Below are 21,487 nucleotides of genomic sequence, written 5' to 3'. Positions count from 1 at the left end.
AAAAATTCTGACACTAGTTCCCTAACTACCTTCATAGTGCACCGTATATTAAATCCAGCAAACACATGGTGGCGTTAGCGAGATGCTCAGGGGTGCAAGAAAAGTGACGCTGCATGACTGGTATGGTATGCCCAGACGTGGGTCTTGTGCTCACTGTGCCCAGGCGTGGGCTCCATGCTCACTGTGCCACTGTATTCAAGCTAGCCTGGCTAATGACGGGTGATACCCTGAAACCGGAACCATGATGCTTGTTTCCGGTCCAGGGAGGACCTGGCCTGGCAGTTTGGGCTGGGCTCTTCCCATGGGGAACCGGGTCAAGACTGATTTGCATATGGCTGGGTCCAAACAGGGGTGGAATGGTGAGCAAAAGAACAATAGATTAGCCCCAGATCTATGACTGGGGTGAATGTTTGAAAAGTTTCAGCACTCCACTCATCATCCATTTGTATTGCTGAAGTTCCCCTAAGTGGGAAGGGCATGCCCAGACGTGGGTCCCGTCCTCACTGTGCCACTGGATGCAAGTTAGCCTGGCTGATGAAGGGTGATACCCTGAAACCAGTTTCAGGATCCTTGTTTCCAGTCCAGAAAGGACCTGGCCTGGCAGTTCGGACTGGACTATTCCCATGGGTAACAGGGTCAAGACTGATTTGCCTATGGCTGGGTCCAAACTAGTGTGGCATAGTGAGCAAAAGAACAATGGATTAAACCCTGATCTGTGACTGGGGGTGAGTGTTTGAAAAGTTTCAGCACTCCATCCAACATCCTTTTGTGTTGCAATGGATATCTGTTATTCACTGTAGCCTTATTCAAGGCCCTGTAGTCTATGCATGCCCTTAACTCACCATTATTCTTTGGCTTGAAAAAGAGTAAAGAAGAGGCAGGAGAGGTGGAATGACAAATTCATCTTAGGGCTAGTCACCTATCCAGGTATTTCTTTAGATATTTTGTCTCTGGTTCTGCCAGAGCATAGACACTACTACAAAGAAGTGTTGTGCCTGGAATCAAAGCTAAGCGGCAATCGAGTTACTTTTCAGCAGGTAATTGCATAGCCTTTTATTCATCAAAAGCATCATGTTAGTCCTGATATTTTACAGGAGTTTAAGTTGTGCATTCTTGAGTAAATGCCGCACACATCAATGCAAACATGACTTCATGTGGCTCTTCATCACAATGGTTTCAACAAATATGGGAACTCAGGGTGACAAGGCATCAGGACCAATCATTAAGTGGATTGTGAAGCTGCAGGCAGGGAACCCCTAAAATAATGCCAAAGTTAGGTTTGTCTATGAGATCAAAAGTCAGGGTTTGAGTATACCCATTCTTACATACTAGAGTAATAGGAGCAGTTTCAGCAGTAATCATTACAAAAGAAAGCTCAGAGCCATCCACAGCTCTTACTGGTTCTTTTTCTTAACATGAGGTATATGCAAGTTTCCTGTAGCCCCAAGACCTAAAGGTGTAGGTAATATCTTTCATTGTTGATTTGAAAGTATTAAGGTAACTATTATAGTAAAATGTTGCAGGACCTTATGTGAGGTAGTTGCCAGAAATTGGGGGGTCTGCACTAGGACCTTACCCAACTAGTTAACCACTGTGTCAGCCAGGCTGTCTAGATTTTCTGTATCGAACCAGACATTACAGCAACATTACTTTGAATCCTGTTTGCTTAACAGTACACTCATGGATGAAGTGACCAGCCTTACCACAATACAAACATAGATTGAGCTTTTTTAAAATCTTTTTCCAGAACTCCGGAGAATGCAGGATTCCGATACAAACTCAAACACAATTTTACATTCAAGATGATTCTCTCAAAATAAAAGGTACATTTAAATAGTTTAACAAAAAGTTCATGTTCTCAGAGTTGTTGCAGCACTTTCCTGACAAGCTCTATATGTCAGGTCATGTTTTTGAGTAAATGACAATACCATTGATGTAAACCATATGCAAATATCGAATAGAACTTGGGCAATCTCATTTCTAAAATACTGAAAAGTTGCGGGGCATTGCATATCCCAAAAGGCATGACTGTATACTCAAATAATCCAAATTTGGTGCAGTAGGCAGTTTTCCACTCTTCAACCTCCTTTACATAGATCAGGTGGTATGCGCCTCGAAGATCTAGTTTAGTGCACACAGTGGATTTCTGAACGAGGTCGAGCAAGAATGGAATCAGGGGCAATGGATATCTGTTCTTAACTGCAATCTTATTCAAGGTCCTATAGGAACTGCACGCCCTTAACTCACCATTCTTCTTCGGTACAAAAAAGAGTGAAGTAGAAGCAGGGGAGATGGAATGACAAACAAATCTCAGGGCTAGTAACTCATCCAGGTATTTCTTTAGATATTTTATCTCTGGGTCTGAAAGAGCATAGACGCGACTGCAAGGAAGCTCTGCGCCTGGGATCAAATCTATGTGGCAGTCATATTCCCTATGGGGAGGTAAATGTGTAGTCTTTTGTTCATCAAAAACAAGACAATAGTCCTGATATTCTACAGGAATTTGAGTTGTGCATTCTTGAGTTAATTCCACACATGTCAATGCAGACACAACTTCCTGAGCTCTTTATAACAATGGGAACCCGGGGTGACAAGGCATCAGGACCAATCAATGAGTGGATTGTGAAGCTGCAGCCAGGGAACCCCCTTAAAAAATGCCAAATTTGGGTGTGTCTACGAGATCAACAGTCAAGGTCTTCATAGGTCCATTCTTACATACTAGAATAATGGGAACGATTCTGGAAGAAAGCTCGGAGTAATCCACAGCTCTTACTGGTTCCGGTTCCTTTTTCTTAACATGAGGTATATGCAAGGACATGGCTAACGCTAGATCAAAAAAGTTTCTTGCAGCCTCAGGATATAAGAGTATATGTAATACCTTCCACTGTTGATTTGAAAGTATTAAGCTAACTATTATAGTATAGTAGATGGAGTTGTGTCACACCCAGGACTACCAGAGTGACTCCAAGTGCTAGTTTGCTGTCCTGATGTACAGAGCATCAGGGACAGAAACAATGCTCTAGCCGCCTTGAACCCACAACTGGGTATTTAAAAAAAATGTCATTTAAAATAAAAATGTGAGGATATGCAAATTTATCAATTAGATTTTTTTTAATTTTTTGTTGTCCTAAAGTTAGCAAAAATGTTGTTTTCATAAAGATATATATTAATGGTATAAGAAAATAGGAAAATATTAGAAAACGTTTTATAAAAATAATATTTAGAAATATTTTCATTCAGAAATGTATATTTTTGTACATTGTTTTCAAAATTGCAGAAATTTGGTAATTTGTTTTGAAATTGTAATTTTGTTTTATAAATATATTTTAAATTTATACAAATGTAAAATGTTTTACAACAAGTTTTGATTTTATGAGTGTTAATTTTTACGTATGTGTTGTTTTATGGTTTATAGATTTGGAAGGGTTGAAAAATAATGCCACCAATATTTTAATTACCAATTGTAATAAAGTTATCTTTTTCAATTTTAATAATTTTGTTTGTCTTGATATGTTTGCAGTTTACGTTACTTTGTTTTTTAGATTAAATGAAATTTTTATATTATATTAAAACATTGATTCTGTTTTTAAATTGTTTAATTTGTTTTAACATCTTCAAAGTGTTTTATATTTAATTGAGTATTATAAATTTCACATCTTTAGCTTCCAATACCTTTTTCAAATTTCCTTCGATTAGAGAGGGATTACTAAATGTTACCCCTTTAGTGTCCAACACCATTCTCCAATATGGATGGAATGGAGTGAGAATTCTTAGAGTCACCCCTTTAGTGTCCAAAGCATTCCCCAATTTGATGTAGATTGAAGTAGGAATAGTAAATGTTATCCCCTTTGTGTCCAAAGCCTTCCTCAAATTGGTTTAGACTGGAATGGGAATAGTAAAGTGTACTCTTTTAGTGTCCAACACCTTCCCCAAATTGCTTTAGATTGTAGTGGAAATAGCAAATGTCACCCCTTTAGTGCCCAATGTATTTACCAATTTGGTTTAGATTTGAGTGGGAATAGTGTATTATGCCAGTTTAGGGCCTCATGACAAGTTTGGCGATCGGACCGCCATGCTGAAAGTCTTGCAGACTGCCAAATTACGAGTTAGACAGGCAGGCCCGTCGACCTGCAAGCAAAACAAGCAGACCGCCACCTTTTTTTCACAAACCTATAAAACACCCTGCACACACTTTTGGCCATTCACACTCTTTTACGCTTTCCCTGTTTAGTGAGTCACTGTCGTCTGTAAATTTTTTCCACCATGACACTTTAAAAAAAAATCCTGTTTTTTTTTAAGATGAGTTCAGAGTCATGATGGATGAAATCATAAGAGTAGAGCCACAATTGTTTAGAGCTTAAGCCCAGCACACTCCTCTCAGTAAGAAACTCAAAATGTGGGACACCGCTCTGCGCACATAGGAGGATATCAGGAAGAGGTGGAACGACCACAGGGGCAAAGTTTGCTCCCTGGTCAACAGATACCAGCTGCAGGCCGAGAAGATTGGTAGTGGCCCTCTGAGAGGAAAAGATCTTGGCCATCCTGCATCCTGAGGGTTTAACAGGAATACCTGGGGAGTGGAGTCTGCTAAGTCACAACACAAAAAATTCACCAAAATGCTAATTCATGCATGCTCACAGCTCACTGTTTGCCACTGTCTTGTTCATGTACCCATCCAACAATAAATACCCAGAGTAACTGTGCGTTAACACTGTCAATCTGTATTACTAGACTCAACATCACAGCTACCATTGACCATCACATGCCATATATCCAAATTGGACCTGGAAATCTCAAAATAACAAAAACACATTCCAGGATCCAATGTATGTCCCAAAATGTAAATGTGTGCTCACATCTAAATTCAGTTTGCATTCAGATATGTAATATGCAACATTTGTATAGTGTGTAGTAGAGAGTTACCTGACTGCAACTTCCTGGAAGCACTTTTCAGCAACTCCAAATATCAGGCCAGTGTTCACTTGTTCAAATACCCCTGTTCCTAAGCCCTCAATTGATGTGCACTCACTTGGGGGATACTATTTACATAGTGTGTGTAGTACAGGAAATGATATTTCTCTAAATCCAAACACCAGACCAGTGTTCACTTGTCCAAAGATCCCTTTCTGGCAACTCTCAATTAACGTGTACTCACAGGGGAAGATAGTATTTGTGTAGTGTGTGTAGTAGAGGGGGTTACCTGGTGGCAACTCCCAGGAGTCCCTGTTCCAGTTACTCCTATCACCAGCACATTCTGCGCTTGACCAAATACCCCTGTTTGGTAACTTACAAATGAAGTGTACTCACCTGGGAAGATATCATTTGTATAGTGTGTACAGTACAGAGAGTGATGTTTCTGATGTTTCTCCAAATGTATCCAATAGTGAACTCACAAATGAAGTTTACTCACCTGGGAGGATAACATTTGTATGGTATTGGGAAGTAGAGGGTGTTACCTGACTGCAACTCCCAATAGGCCCTGTTTCCCTAACTCCAACAACTAACCCAGTGGTCACTTGCCCCAATACACCTGTTAGTGAACTCTCAAAATAAATTTACTCCCCTGAGAGCATGCCATATGTTAAGTGTTGGAAAGTAGAGGGAGAACCCTGACTGCATCTCCCAAGAGACCCCGTTTCTGTAACTCTAGCCACCAGCCCAGTGGTCACTTGCATAAATACACCTGTTTGGTAACTTTCAAATAAGGTTTACTCACCTGGGAGGGATCAAGCACAGATCATGCCCAAATCTTAGATGTATCTGTCAACATGGATCCATCTTGACTTGCTGACCCAAGATAACATTTTCGAGGTCAAAAATGACACCTTACCCAGTGTGCAGAACAATGATCTCTAAGGCCTCAAGATGTATAACCACAATGGGATTAGCATCAAACTGCGCTGACCACATGATGACTCCAGTCACATATAGAACAAATGTCTGGGTCTGCCTGCATCAAAATCAACTAAGCCTCAAAATGGCCTAAGTCATATCTTGCCTAGCCACCGTTTTGCCTGCACTTGTGGCAAGATGGCATTCTCAGGTCATCCTCCCAAGTGCTAATGATCTGCACATTTCAGCAGCTGCTTCACTTTAATGGAATTGGTATGCTTCACAAATGTCATGTCAAAACAACCAATACCATGGGTACTTGCCACAATAGGGTTAACTACAACTTAACTTTGTGAAGGGCTCTACTTACTGTAACACTAAACTGTTGAAGGTAGACAGCCAATAACATTGTACATTTTACATCAACAGGTCAAGCTGTCACTGGGCACACAGAGGCCACAGAACAGACTCCCAGTACCCCCTGGATGAAACAGTCAGTGAAGGAGACACTACTGGATGTCTGGACATAGAGGACAGTTTTGGCACATCTGGACAACCTGCTCAGGCATCAACAGTGAGTCTCACTGTTGTTCATCAACACCTCTCAGCCCTGTTGCCTCAGTATCACGGGCACCCATTCACTCCCCAACCTGTGTACCTAGCACAGTGTCTACCATTTCGTGCCCCCCAGTCCTGGATCCCGAGGTGCAGCGCAACACTTCATACAATGAGGGTCCAGGAGCAAGTTGGAGAGGGCACCTTGTGGCAAGGGTGCAGGCCCTTGGGGGTAAGGTGCGTGGGAGTGATGCTGTGGGCCAGTGGGATGAAGCCACTGGGGCATCTGTCGGCCAGGAAACCATCAGCAATGGCTTGGGGGTCTATCAGGAGTCCCAAGGCATGATGGGCCAGGTCTTGACCAATCTCTGAAAAATAAGGTATCTACAGTGGGACATACACGGAGACATGCTAGAACAGATAGCCTTTCTAACAGGGATCCTGAGGGACATCCACCCTGAGCAGAAATTTTCAAAATCAGTCTGCCCCTTCCTTTGGTTCATCAACACCAGGCACATCTACAGCGGTGCCAGCCACTGGAAGAGAGGCCCTGCCAGAAGAATAACCAACCACAGACACCTTTGCCTCTGCAGCAGCAGATCCCCCCACCACACAAGCGGGGAAGTCCAGCTAAGAATCCAAGAGGTGCAGATGGCAAGACACCCATCACTGCCAGTAATAACCCTCTTCCTTAAGGACTACCTTTGTGTGGAACACATTCACTCTGTTGACTGATCCTCAACCACCTACTAGATCCAATGGGAGTAGTACTCTGGACAATGGTCTCCTAATGGTGTGGCATCTACTACAATGATTTCATTCACCATGACTGACCCCTTCACTTTTCTTTTTTGTTTCTTCATGTCCCAAATGTATTGTCTACTTTAGCATTGTAATAAATTCACCTATCACAGGCCCATTGTCTTCTTGCATTACTTTAGCTATTTTTGCTGTGTTGAGATGTGAGACCATGTGAACCATATTATGAACAGATGGGTAGACAGTGGCCAGCTCAGGATTACAACCATTACATACAAACACATTAGTACAAGTGTCTGGTCAAACCAAAAATGTAATCCCAGTGCACAGCGCAAAGGGTGTCAATATTTCTGGACTTTTACAAACAAGAATGTGTGATTCATACTGAGTCAAAGCATGTGTTTCAAGTTACAGACCACCAGACCATGGAAGGAAGTAATTTGTCAGCATTGTACTGTAGAATAGGCAAACACTAAAGTGTCTGATGCCACCAGCTTCAGCCTTATCACATATCACACCAAAGTAATCAAACATAGCATTATTCAAAATACAGAAAGATAGCAGGACAGCAGTTCCTGATCACAGGCCTATCATAATCCAATGAGCATGCATCTGGTGGTATAACACAAAAATGTCATTGATGTGGTATAAGCACTGTAGCCTACAATGATGAAACACATCTACAGCTATATACAGTTCAGAGAAAAAAAGAGTGTTCAGCCAATGTGAAAGAAAAAGGACTTGGTCAAAAGCTAGGACTACATCTTATGACCACATGATGACACTTATGATGCATGAGGCCAACCACAAGACACAAAACAAGTCCAATATGCACTTTGGTTCCTCCACCCAAATACTGTGCAAACTCACTTGGTACAGGTCTCATACATCCAAACTCTTCAACCTACATTTCCTTGAACAATCCATGTCCACTTTGAATGTCAGAACAGCATCATACACCTGCCAATGTTACAACTCTAAAATGCCCACATGACGATAGCACGTGAATGTACCTGTACAATGTACAAAACAAGGAGTATAGGCTTAAAACCACACCTATGACACACAACACATTGCAAGCAACTGGAAAACAAAGTACATTGCAAGGAAACTGACACAAACAAAGCAACATCATCAATTTGATGATGTGGCAAAAACTATCTTATCAAGCAGCCATTGACTGAGTATTGCATTGTAGCAGGTCCCTAGGCGTTTCTAGAACACTCAACTCCATAACTTTTCACAACTATAGCTCATTGTACAGTCACAGTCAAGATATCACAAGACACACTCATGAAAAGTAACTGTTGAGATCTTCCCTCAAGTCAGTTCCTTCTTCTTCACCACTGTCACCCTCACTTGGCATTTCATGAGTCTCACCCAGTGGCACTGCAGGCCCCCCGTGGGATGTACAGGATATTCCTCTGCAGGGCGATGTTTTTTTGAGCTTGCAGCATGCCAAAGTGATCTGGCACACTTTCCTAGGTGAGTAGAGGAGGGCTCCACCAGTCTGGTCAAGGCAGTGAAATATGGCCTTTAGGAGCCCAAAAGCCGGCTCCACTGGCCTCCGTGTTCTTCCTTGGGCCTCATTGATTATATGGCTTCTTCCATGGTCTAACAGCCAGGCAGTGGACAGTAGACAGGAGATTGTTGCATCCTCCCTCTCCCAGGATACCTATGTGTGAAAAGACATGAGTTGTGACATTAGTCAGTGTGTCCACAGCAACATACATGTTGCATGCCAATGGTATCAAATGACAAATCATTTCTGACTAGATAGACATGACACTCAGTGCACATCACAGCTGCAAACTACGCAAGAGTCACACGTGACCCCCATGGTTTTGAACATGTTTCCAAAACATAGATTTGAACAAAACTCTTAGATGTGCAACACAATTTTTCCTCGAAATGTGACTGTTTATTCCGACCACCAAAATGACAGTCGGATCGGTGCTCTGCAACATACTATAATGGTGGTTGAGTAGAAGGACCTCCTTGACAAGACACGATAAGGATGTTTGTGATGCAACAAAACAGGTATTATAGGTGTGATGCAGTTTAGAAAGCCCAAGACAGCATTTGAGGCTGCCAAAATGGTGGATGAATGACCTACTCCACTGGACATTCGGAACCGCCAGGGACCACTGGGAGAAGTCATCATGGCGGTAGGTAGTTGCAACCACAGCGCATACAGCCATAGGCTAAAGGTGAGGACGGGGGACATGGCGGATGTGACTGTCATGTTATGCAGATTCACTCGACTATTGACATTTCTACCAGCAGCACCTCCACAACCAGAGCTGCTGTGTGCCGCCTCTGTGAGCAATCACACCATGTCCAGCAGGTGATAGGGCCTCTGACTTCTCTATAATGGGGCTGGAGAGGCTTGTTAATGAGGTCCTACCCGTGTATGGACAGCTCTATGGCTCACCAGAGGACCAGGTAAGTACATCATGTGCACAATTTTCTCCATGCTTCACCATTCTTTCCCTTCTCACAGGCTACAATGTGCCCATGTGTGACACTTCTTGTGTGCCTGTTGTTGCAGACTGTGTGACTTCAATGGGATGTACAGTGTGCAGGGATTGGTGGCCAGTACTATATGTTAATTTCAGTCACATTGTGACTTTAAAGTTTTTAGGGTCCTAGATCCTCCTTGTATTGGATGTGCATATTTTGGTAAGGAGACGTTACTGCCATCCAATAACATCTCTTCCTTCATTATTGTTGTAAATGTTGGACAACATGTATGTACATGACACCATGAGCTGTGTACCCATCTTGTGAGACTGAGAATTTTGAGAATTTTGTAATGATTAGTATAGTGCCACAGGTCTTTTACCCCGTATCTGGCCTTGTCAAAATGTTGTCTAAAAGGCATCTCCTGACTCACTCTGCCCTTTAGGTTGCCACACACACTGCATGCCAAATTGCTGATGGTCACATGATATACTGTCATGCATGGAAGTGATGGAAATGGTGTGTGATGTAGGTTCTGTATGCTTAGCCTACAGAGACCAGGGTCTGCCAAATGTATCTCTCAGTATGGGACATAGTCCAGACTGTGGGAGAGTCACTGAGGCTATGCAACTGTGGCACTGTTCCCACTCCCTGTACACCAGAAGATTCTGGCATGTAGATAATATAATGCTCTAGTGAAAAACGTGCCCTGAATGTCTCAGTCCATTGACTAGATTAGGAATGGGTACTAAGGTAAATCCCTGAACTAGTCCATATGTGCACTTAGCCTCATTGTCAATATGTGTCTTTGACTTATGACAGGTCCCTTACTCCCACAGCTCTCTTGTCACCTTCACACAGGTCATATTTGTCCTGTGCCGGCGTATTGCACAAATGATAGTCCCACAGTGCAGATAGTGTGTTGATTCCTGGGAGGCCATGATATATGAGTCAGTAGCTTGGTCACATAGTAATTGTACAATGCATGTCTTTGTTTGTAGGATGCCATCTCTGCAGGATGAACACCTATGTCAAAAGGAGTGTTCTGTGGTACTGATACATATCACAGAACCCACTGAAGAGGCATGAGTCTGCATTTGTTAGGCCACATGTTCACACATGGACAAGGAAGACACTTTCTGTACCCACCATGCCAGCCCCTCCATTGCCAGTCAAGTGTAATGGTGAAGTATGTTAGTTGCCTGTGGGGCTGTATGCAGTGAGTCAATATCACAAAGTATGAATGTGTTGGTCAATTCAGGCCTAAGGAGTTTACCTTTGATGTGACTTTTGCATCTGTACAGGTTAATACCCATCAGAAGAAGGAACCATGGAGAGCCATTGCCCGGAAGACGCAGACCCTGAGAGCCCACAACTAATAGAGTGCCCACTGGCAGAAGAGGTGGGAGAACCTGAGACGTCGGACATGGACGATCATAGAGTTCCAGCTAGGGATGTCTTCCTAACGTGGACGGGGCGCACATCATACCAAGACCCCCTTAATAGCTTGCATTCTGGCAGTAGCCTACCCAGACCTTAATGGGCATTTAGGGACAGCACAGCAGCCACAAGGGGGTGAGTACATGGCATAGGCCTGCCTGTCATATTGCCAGGTGAATGTGCTAAGTCTGACAGCTTCCCCTGGTGAGTAGGGATGAGCCATGTGTAACACAGTAGATGAGTGATTGTTTGTGTAGACATATCATGTGGTGCGTATTGATATGCCTTGCCTACTGGCCCAGAGACCTAGGGTACAACTGTGAATAATACACAAAAATGTTGCTCTCCATGGACAACATATGGCTGGGTACATTGATCAATCATGTACTGTTTGTTGTAGAGGGTGTACATTCCATGCAGCACACTATTGTTCCTCAGTGTTACAGGCCACAACAAAGGTAGTGATGGATCACTGTCCTCAGCCATGTGTCTGGTGAAATTAGTATATTGCACCTACCACCCACAGGCTACTTGTTTTCAGTGTGTGATGGGTACTTGTGCCTCACTCCTGTCTGTTGTGTGAAGATGGCCATGATACATGTGACAGAGCATACATTTTTTGGGGGTGCAGCTACAGATCAAGACTTTCTCTTGGAAAGTGGGGAAATATCTACTGATATGATTTATGAGCCATCACTGTTACCAACATTCCTTGTGCCTACATATCAGCATGTGTCCCTTTCTCTTTTGGAAAACATTTGTCAGCTGCTGCTTCATGCATGGTCTACCTGTGTTAATGAGATATTTTCAGTATACCCTCACATATATGTGCATGCCAAACTGTGTGTGGAAAAGGACATTTACTATGGATGTCACAGTGTCTTTTCCTCGGTATCTGCACGATGCTGAACAAGAGGGCCCACCTCCCGGCGTCATCAACTCAGAAAGCTGTAATAGCACAGAGTCATGATGAAGCCAGGCAGGGGGAAGGGAATTAGGGTAGGGAACATCTGGGAGAGAGATCTGAAAAGGAAGAGGTTAGAACAAGCATGCATATACTCATTAATGCCAATCTAATTCACCATTTGAGCCTTTGCGTACATGCATCTACATAATACCAGATTGAAACTCTTTGTGATTGGGCAATAGCCCCTTCTGTAAATCACAACACCAGAATTAACTAAGACCACAGAGTCGCAAGATGACCAGAGCTTTAGCCCATGGACAGTCTCTGAAATATCAATCATAGAACCACTTATGCATTGATAAAACTCTAAATACCAGATTGAAACTCTTTGTGATTGGGCAATAGCCCCTTCTGTAAATCACAACACCAGAATGAACTGAGACCTCAGAGTCCCAAGAAGACCAGAGCTTTAGACCATGGACACTCTCTGAAATATCAATCATAGAACCACTTAATTATTGATAAAACTCTAAACATCAGATCTCTGTTTAGATGACACATAAAACACTTAAAGAGGTCTTTTCAAATCGTATAAAACACCTTAATATGTATCTCGCATATCATGCATCTTAACCAATGTAACTGTGATTTCTTTATCTTTGAAAACCTTTTTCAATAATGGTTCTCCTGTACCTGAAAAGCATTTTTACTGGCGCATGTTGCTTCCGTGAACTGAAGCGCTTTACTGAGCGAGTTTTGCTGCCGTGGACTGAAGCGTTTTACTGAGCGCATTTGCTGCCGTGAACTGAAGCAATTTACGGAGCGCGTTTGCTGCTGTGAACTGAAGCGCTTTACTGAGCGCGTTTGCCGCCGTGAACTGAAGCGCCTTACTGGGTGTGTTTGTTGCTGTGAACTGAAGCGGCCTAAAACGCCATGCTCGTTAGTCTAGGGGAATGCTGAAAGTTGGGGAGAAACAACTCCCTTCTGACTTGGGCTCTTTGCGACCTTACCGCCCACGAGTACGACCTACTCGTGTCTGAATTCCCAAAGGGAATAACTGGAACCTTTGAGTTTCTGACAAGCTGCCTTTGAAGAAATTCTGCTTTGCTCCAGAGGAAGGTCCCTTGAGGTCTGACTGCATCGAAGTCTGCAAAATAGTGAGCCACGAGGTTGGGTGTGGCTGGACTTTATAGGCCAGCCACACCCCAAGATGGCTGCTGCCTCTAAAAACATGGGGAATTGTAGAATAGCATTCATAGAATAGCACTGATATATTCATAGAATAGCACTGATAAGTGCATCTTGACCACCAATGGCTTGAACCTGCAGCTATGTGAGTTTTACCACAGGGCTGGTGATGCTGCTGCCCATTCTTGGAACACGCTGGGATGACCAGTGGTGCGCATAATGCGCAGCAAATTCACACAGTGGACCTTTGAGTGGAACCTGGACAGTGCGCAGCCTTGATCCTGACAATGGAGCTGTATTTAATGTGGTGCCACATACAGGAGTTTGTCACCATTGATTAATGGCTGACACATACCATCATCAATCATAGCATGTCATTTGGCATGTATAACTGTAGTTGTAATGAGGGGCAAGGCATGTATGAGTAGCTATTGTAACCACAGTGTGAATTTCCATGCCATTGATAAGGAATCATACAGCAAAGGGCACTGAACATGTGTAATGGGGAAGGTTTGTAACCTGCCTGTTGGCATGCATCATGGAGTGATTTGCAGGTATTTTGAAATCACATGTGTTTGGGTACTATTCATCCACGGACATCTGGGTTTACATGAAAACAATGGAGACAGTGATGTAGCTTTCCATTGGGCAACATGTTGAGGGCCTTCTACAAGTACTTGCAAATCTCTGGACCTCTCCAACACCCAGTGGACTAATGAAGTCTACTAATGCAAACAGATTATGTCATTGTAAGGGGTGCCAAACATTGATGGTAATGTCCCTGGGACTAACTGATTCATGGTGTTGTGGATTTTAGGGACATATCTCCCTAACATTTTTCACATGTCTACAGTGTATATTTCCATGCCAAATGTGTGGCATATCTGAGCAACACTGGTACTACCTCCATGGCTCTATTGGGACAAATCTCACTTGGTGAAGTGTGCTTTGTGGATCTGTTTCCAGTGTGACATGAGTATTTCCATGTCACCTGCTCCAGGCTATTACACTGTTGTGAGCAACATGACATGTTCTGGGAGCATCATTTCACATTGTTGCATTATTGTGTATGTGACAAATGTATGTCTGCATGACCTTGTGTGAGATCTGTGGAAATGTAGTTGGCATCGGCCTACTATTGTATAACAACAGGTAACTGAGGTTTGCTCCATGAGGCAAAGCATTGAAGGGGATGTGGTCTCCGACTTGTTCAATGGTTACTGTGGTTGCATAACTTCAGCCATGCAATTGTGGTTGTCTGAGATCCTGATTTTCCAGTGGGCAACTGTTGACAGTTCAGATGGCATGCATGCATATGGTATGGTACATGTATGGGCCACTTAGGTGGAGTTTGTTTCTGGGGCCTTCTTGACATCCTGGTAATGTTTGCTAATCACAGCTATTGTTCAAGTGGGATCATGGACATGTGATGACCCTTTTTCTCTTTGTTTTTGCAACATCAGCCCAGGAAAGCAAAGGAGAGAGGGCACAGCTGAGTGGGGAATCATCTGCCCACCCACACAGAGGGACCCTGTGGCCCGGAGGATGAGAGAAGTGCCACGGAGGAGATAGGATCTACATACTCATCATTCGATTCTTCTTCCATTGCCACTCCCTAGTTGTGGTGGACCCATTGGGACATACTGCAGTACCATCCTTGTCCGCCGCACCAGCTCCTGTTACCCCTGCTGCCCTGAGTGAGGAGGTTATTGACCTCCTGAGGAGTATCTCTGTGGGGCAGACTACCATTGTGAATGCCATCCAGGGATGGGCCTGCCAGCTTCAGCAGATCAATGCTTTCCTGGAAGGCATTCATAGTGCCATGTCTGTCCTACAGAGATCTTTTCAGGCTCTGTCCTCCTCACTGACAGCAGCCAGTCACTCCCTACCTTCAGTCCGACCTCTCTTTTCCCAATCTCAATCCCTCATTCCCCTACCTATCCCATGTATACACACAGACGGATCTACACGCACCTACCTCAACTCACTAAAGCAACACACGAACACAAACACCACAAAACACACCCACATGCAAGCACTCAACAGACACCCACACTCACAACATCAGCCACCACTTCCACTGACACCCCCACCACCACCACCGGCCCACACACCACATCAAACATACCCATAGGCACCATCACAACAGGAACACAGACATCCACCACACCTACCATACCCACGAACACCACCCCAGCAGACACACAGATATCCACCATACCCGCAGACATCACCCCAACAGACACACAGATGTCTACCACATCCACCCATACCTGCAGATACCACCCCAACAGACACACACATCCACCTCTGCAAGCATACCCACAGACACCACCCCAACAGGCACGCACACATCCACCACTGCCACATCAGCCAGCACCTCCACCTGCCAACCACCAAGACACACAAACACCCGCACTCACACTTGCAACAGACTCCAGCCAAAAACAAGCATACCTCACAAATGCACACACATCGACACACCAGACAACCACTCCCTCAACCTCAAAATTTCCCACCTCTTCTAATGACTGTCCCTGTGTTCCTAAAGAAAGTTTTTTTTTTACCTTGCCCTTTTCCCTATTACCTCCAAACCCCCTCCGAAACCCAAGAGGCCTGACTCACATCCCAATCAATCCCTTCCAACTCCAAGTCCTCCCCTGTCACACCTTCCCCTGCAAGCACCCATAGCCCTCCCACCCAAGAAGCCCACCCTTCTGAAACTCAAACCCACCCCTCCTAAGAAAGAGTCCACCCATCTGAAACCCAAAGCCAAACACACCCATCTCAAATCCGAACCCCCCAAGGATGATCCCTGAAGTGCCCATGCCCACTTGATACTACCTCTTGTGGAGATTCCCTGACAGTAATAGGAGTCACATGTTGGTACAGTACTGTGCACTTTAAAGACCGCTGGAATAGCCAATGGCCTTGCACGTTTTGCATTTGTTTAAAAATAAACCCAAACAGTTGCTTAGTTGGGTACCCATTTGTCCTGCAATTCCTTGTCTACATGTCTGTTATTCCTGAGTAAGTTGTGTTGTCTGCCTACAGTTGTGTGTGTTTCAGCCTGCTTGCTGATCAGTTTGCTGTTGTTTGCAAAATCTGACTTTGTGGGCAGTGCTGGTCTCACCCATGACACGGGTAGATTTTGACTGCATGGATCCGTGGAAGTAAAATGCAACTGTGGTGTCATTGCATTGTGTTGTGTTTGGTATGGTAAATATTTCATCTTGTGTTGTCCAATACAATACAGTTGACCATGACACCCTCATTCAAAGACTCCACGAAGCCGGCATAGAAGGGACTGCTCTCGACTGGCTAACATCCTATCTTAAAAAAAGATCCAATATCATCTATTCTCCCCTCTTCTCGTCCAAACCCTACCTCACAAAGCAATGGTCCCCCAAGGATCAATCATCTCACCTTTGCCTTTCAACATCTACATGATATCATTACCAGAACTGATCAATGATTTTCATCTCACATGCTACAACTATGCAGGTGACACACAAATACTACTTAAATTAGAATGCCCCAAAAACATTGAAAACTCAGAAATCTTCAGTTGCCTCAGACGGTTGATCAGTGGATGACCTGGAGCCACCTCAAACTAAATGCCTCCAAAACAGAAATACTCACATGTGGGGACTTGAAAAATTATGAGCCACTGTGCTCCTGGCCTGACGATCTCGGACCGCCTCCTCAATTACCCAAGGAAGTTAAAAACCTTGGAATCACCATGTACTCCAATTTAACTATGAATGCCCAAGTGGACAAATTAGCATGAACAAGCTTCATCACCTTGAAGACTCTACGACGCATCTACCCCCACCTCGGATTTCCACACAAGGTGCAAGCTACTATCTCGCTTGTACTATTCAAACTGGATTATGCCAATGGCCTCTACCATGGATCAACTCTATCTATTATGAAAAAACTACAACATATTCAGAACTACGCACCCAGGCTACTATTACATCTATAGCCACAAGCCCACATCTACCCTGCCTTGAGAGCAGTACACTGGTTACCCGTTGCCAGAAGATACACTTTCAAGCTGCTTTGTACCACCCACAAAGCTATTCATGGAACAGGACCGCTTTTTATCAGAAACAAAGTAACCAAATACATTCAACAAAGAAACCTCCGCTCAAGATTGGCACCCCACCTTAGAACACCACCATACAAGAAAAAGAATATAGGTGGTACATCATTCGACGTTCAAGCAGCCAAACTATGGAATTCATTACCCCTAACTATATGATCCACAGATAACTTTCTTGTCTTCAGAAAACTACTCAAGAGTTGGCTCTTTCCTTCATAACCACCATATTCATACAACTGTGGACTGCATATGCGGATAAATATTTTTTTCTAATTATATGTATAGTCTAGTCATATATAGTTATTTAGAAAATATGTATTGCTACTATGTCATGACAATAAACTACACACACACTCTTTAAACCTGTTTAACTAAGTATATTTATTCAAGGTTTAAATATGTATATGTATGTACATATATGTGTGCATATGTGTGCTTATTCATGTGTGTGTGTGTGTATATATATATATATATATATATATATATATATATATATATATATATATATATATATATATATACATATATATATATATACATATATATATGTGTGTGTGTGTGTATGTTATTCTTTGCTTAACATGTTCATAGGTCATTGCACAACTCCTAGATAAGTTGTTATACTAGATACTTATGAATCCCTGCTCTCATCTTATACCACACTTATCTATCACTTATCTATGTGTGTGTGTGTATGTATATATATATGTGTGTGTGTATGTTATTCTATGCTTAACATGTTCATATGTCATTCCATAACTCCTAGATAATTTGTTATACTAGATACTTATGAATCCCTGCTCTCATGTTATGTCACACTTATCTACCCATCACCATATGTCATGTCTCTATCAATCTATCCTCCATTCCCACTCTGACTCATCCCAAATCCATTCTACTACTTTCATCTCCTAAATAACTTTGCCTAAGCTCTTCCCTTCACTTCCACATCTAACTCACCAAACCTCACTTTACTACCATGATCTCCCAAACAACCCTAGTAAATTCTCCCTCATTTATCTCACCCTGCTACTATGATCTCCCTAGCCCCTTCCACAGACTCTTCCAACTTACATCCTCCTTTACTCATCCCAATCCTAAATCCTATTACCATATACTCCCAATTAACACTTCTGGATTTTTTCCTCCTCCACCCCTCCACTACTCCAGTCAATCTAACTAACAAACTCTTATATCCCCTGCTCAAATTAACTCATAATAATACTAAAACTGTACTCATATTTCCCTTTACTAATCCATCACTAATTCTTGTTGGGTTCCGGAGCAGCGTGCTACTCTCCTAAAAGCGCTTTGACGCCTCGTCAGGGGTAGTAAGCAAACGTTGTTTTAGGTGGATGTGCAAGGTGATATGTGTCCCAGTGCAGCATCTTTCCCCGAGTGCTCCTGATGCCCCCGTCCTTACTGTGCAGGTGTTGTTTGTATAGTGAGCTTTGTATATTTGTCTCTTTGTCTATTGCACATTCCATTCTCATTCCATTGTGTTGCATTGTGGAAGGGTGTTTGTGTTCTATGACACATCAATACATATGTGTGTTGATTGTGATGGCACTCCATGGAATGTGAGGAATGTGAGTGTGTCAGCTGTATTTGTAGGTGTGATGTTTCTGTGTTGGTGTTGTATGATACAATGTTGTGTACACTTCACTGTCCCTGTGCTTGAGATGGTCAGATGTGTTTTTGTGTAGTGTTGCAGTGCAGTGTGAGTGACCTACCCAAAGGGGGCATTTTGTGGCTGTGAATGACTCAGGCTGTGCACACCATGTCAAGTGTACTTGATGCCCATAGAGTGACCCCCATATGATGTGGATGACGGCGCAACAATCTGTTGTTGAGTGTGATTACACAGCTAGGTGTGTGTACTTATGGTTGGTTGCACCCATAGTGGCATGGGCTTTGGGCTCCATCGATGACCAGCAGCAGCAGGACGTTTGTGATGAGCTCCATGGTGGCACCAGTCATGTAAGGCTGCCTGCAGGGGAGTTACTCTTTTTATACTCTCCATTTCTGCCTGCTGAACCGTAGTGGTTGGACCACCACAGTCACATTGGCAGTGTGCAACCTCATAATGTGTCTGGCAAAAACACTGTCTCCGCCGGCCTGTTTGTGCTGCCTTGTGATAATGGTGGTCTGTGCTGCCTGGCAGTGCTGGTGTGACTGCAGCGGTCTTTGCTCATTAGGTCTGCATGACTTGTAACACAGTGGTTCGACCGCCACTGCTGCCATGTTGGTGCACGGACCGCCAAACTCATAATGAGGCCCTTAGTATCCAACGCCTTCCCCAAACTTGTTTGAATAGTAGTGAGAATAGTACATTTCACCCCTTTAAATTACAACACCTTCCTCAAATTGGTATAAATGAGAGTGGGATTAGTATATGTCACCCCTTTAGTGTCCAACGCCTTTCCCAAATTTGGTTGGATTGGAGTGAGAATTGTGAATGCAACCCCTTTAGTGTCCAATGCGTTCTCCAAATTGCTTAAAATTGTTGTGGGAAGAGTAAATATCACCCCTTTAGTGTCAAACCCCTTCTCCAAATTAGTTTAGATTGGAGTATAAAAAAGTACGTCACCCTTTAAAGTCTAACCCCTTCCCCAATACAGTTGAATTGGAGTAGGAGTGTGATCATGTATTTTTACATGTTCATTCTGAAATCCTTTATTTCATTTTTATTTATGTGTCATAAAAGTACTTTGTGTTATTTGTTCATTAGTACTATACTAAAACATAGGTGTTCGTTTGTAATCAATTTTAATAATAATTACTTTGTTTTGTATAATAAAGAAATGTCAGCTTTTTCTCATTTTATTTCTGTGTATTTACTTACATTTTGACATTTTTAATTATATATATATATATATATATATATATATATTTCATTTGAAAAACAAACATCTTTATAAAGATAAGTAAACATTCCTTTTTATTTTGAAGAAACACATGAAAATTATTTACATAGTATTGTGTGTTCATTTTCAACTTTGATTCCATAGTCTAACATTTTTATTATTTTTTTTATTTGTTTAATATACATATTTTACTCATCATTTTAACATATGTTTTTATGTATATATTATATATATTAAATAATTATATATATTTTATATTAGTAATTTATATTTTGTTCATTTTTAACATTTTATCATAACATTTGGTGACATGTTTCACATGTTTATTATTTTTTTCAGACTTTTTTGTTTTTGTTTTATTTAGCACCAAGTTTTTTTAATAGCTACCTGCCATTTTGTTATCTATTTCTATTGTTTTCATTCTATTTTCCCTGAGCCAGATCACAGTAAGGTGCTGCTGATCATCTGAACAGGTAAGTCCTTTTTTTAAGTATGTTGCAAGGGTTATAAGTGTAGGGGGCTTTGTAAATGAGGTCTAGAAGGTAGCTATAGTGGTGATTGTGAGTTTTTGTATATTTAGAAGTATTAGTATAAGTGTTTTTCACTAAGTAGTAGTTTTGCATTTTGGTACTCTAGTTTAGTGATTTCTTCCTATGTTCACTTAGGTTTTGCTAGATATATTTTTATGATTAACTGTTATGTATCTACATTTTTGGAAGTGTAATTTGTTTTGTGTTTTTTTTTTCATGTACTTATTTATTTAAAAAGTTTTCTATAGCACTGGCAAGACCCCAAGGGTGTCAGAGTGCTTTACAACAGTATAGATAATAAACCAATGAAAAATGCAAGAAAAACATAAGGATCCCATTGCAGACCGGTTATATAGTGGGGTGCTCAAGGACAAGAAGAAAGCGATCCGGCAGTGGTGGGGGGTGAGAGATGCTTTTTGGTGTGTAGGTTGGTTGAGGAGGTATTCTTTAAGTAGCTTCTTGAAGATCAGATGGGAAGGGTTGGATCTGATGTGAATAGGTATGGAGTTCCAGATTCTTGGCGCGTTGTTTGAAAAGGAGCATGTCCGAGTTTTTTGCTTCTTGGTTTTTGGCAGGAGGAGGAGGAAGGTGTTTGAGCTTCTTAGTGATCTTGTTTGACCTGCTTTCAAGAGTTTTTTGGCGAGGTATTCTGGTTTCCCAGTGTGAAGGGCTTTGTGTGTTAGGCAAGCAGTATGGAACGAGCAACGGGCTTCAATTGGGAGCCATTTAAGACTCTTCAGGGCCGGGGAGAGGTGGTCATATTTTTTAATTCCCGTCACCAGTCTGGCAGCTGCGTGAAGAGTGGATCTCATAGGGGCAAGTTGGGATTTGGCTGTGC

Source organism: Pleurodeles waltl, chromosome 1_1 (assembly GCF_031143425.1).
Source record: "Pleurodeles waltl isolate 20211129_DDA chromosome 1_1, aPleWal1.hap1.20221129, whole genome shotgun sequence".
Classification (NCBI taxonomy): domain Eukaryota; kingdom Metazoa; phylum Chordata; class Amphibia; order Caudata; family Salamandridae; genus Pleurodeles; species Pleurodeles waltl.
The sequence above is the reverse complement of the archived record's forward strand: the minus strand, read 5'-3'. Positions refer to the sequence as shown.